A 1,508-nucleotide genomic window follows, 5' to 3' on the forward strand; every position below is an offset into this window, starting at 1 on the left:
AAAAAAACTACATAGTACTGGTGTCTTTGGGAATAAAATAAGTCTTACCATTGATGTCAGCACAAGCAAAAAAGGCCAAATTTGTTGGTGTGAGTGGAATAAAATATTGTGTGCCTACCAATAATGGGTCTGACCCCTAGTCAGATCCATATTTATCCAATATATTTTCATAATTATGGCACAAAGATTTAAATCCTTTGGTTCTGCATTATAGAAATAGGTTATAAAACGACAATACCAAATTGTAGTATTTATCTATGTATGGAATGAACATGAAAATCTACATTTCACAGATGTTGCAGTGATTTATTACAATATGACAGGGCAGAAGGTGACATTTATAAAATATTTATGACATGTTTAACATACTTATTTGGGGGAGGAATAGAGTTTATTTTCTTTAAAAAAGTGTTTATCTTGGTCTAATTTTACATCTGTATATAGGAGGTAGCACATTCAAACCCTATTACAACACACAATTATCACCATACTCTTTAACAAGTTGTAAATGTACATTGTCATGCATTGTGAATGAACCTCACATATACCATAAGAAAAAAAAACTCAGCTGCACTACATCACAACACCTGTAGATGATCTGTGTACTGTGGTGCACTGCTTTTACAAGATGTAGGGTAGGTGTGTAATTTCATGTACTGAGACTCATTGTGCATTTATGCCAATACTATGTACAATAAACTAAAAACGCATTTCAAATAAACAGTAAAATACATTTACAACAGGCCCTCGCTCACCTTTCTCCTTTTTAACTGCTTGTACTGTAAGCTAGTACATTCTTAAAGATCAGGTTTCAGTCCGATTATAACAAGTTTGAGGGATATACAAAGTATAGACTTCATTGCTAAACTCTTCTGTAAAAATGATAGCTATGTGGCTGTTATCCTGACCAACTGGCTTTCAGTCAACAATGGCAGCCTCTGTATTTCTCTTTCATTACTTGGGAAGGGGTCTGATCTCTATGCTAAAACTTCCAGGTCTGCCTTTGCTGACTGTGATGTACAAATGACGCACCATGTACATGTTTGTGGAAACACACTGACACCTTGGTGATCCATTCAGCAATGATTGGCAGCTTAAATGCAATGCAGGCTAAGGTGTGTGTATTACTGTGAATGAGTGGGTGCACATTTTTGAAAAGGACATCAGTGTTTTTAACAACAGGGCTGGGATCATCTATGGTGGGCGCATGGTGATCAAAAATGCAAAAAAAATGCCAGAAACTGAATCACTGAAATCAGAAATCAATCAGTACTGGGAGTCCCTCTGTGTTTACTGAATTGCTGCAAAAACACAGTGATCACAGTGGTCTTCTTGGTTCTTCCTGCTAACATCCACACACTATAATATACAGTGGTGACCTGGTTAACCCATATTTCATTTATTGTGAATGTTCCGGTTGAGGTACACGATGCAGGAGTTACCAAAGTTGACACCTCTCTCTCCCTCTCTCACTATATATATCCAGTTGGACACAAATGACTTCTGAA

This window comes from Pyxicephalus adspersus, chromosome 1, assembly GCF_032062135.1.
Source record: "Pyxicephalus adspersus chromosome 1, UCB_Pads_2.0, whole genome shotgun sequence".
Classification (NCBI taxonomy): Eukaryota; Metazoa; Chordata; class Amphibia; order Anura; family Pyxicephalidae; genus Pyxicephalus; species Pyxicephalus adspersus.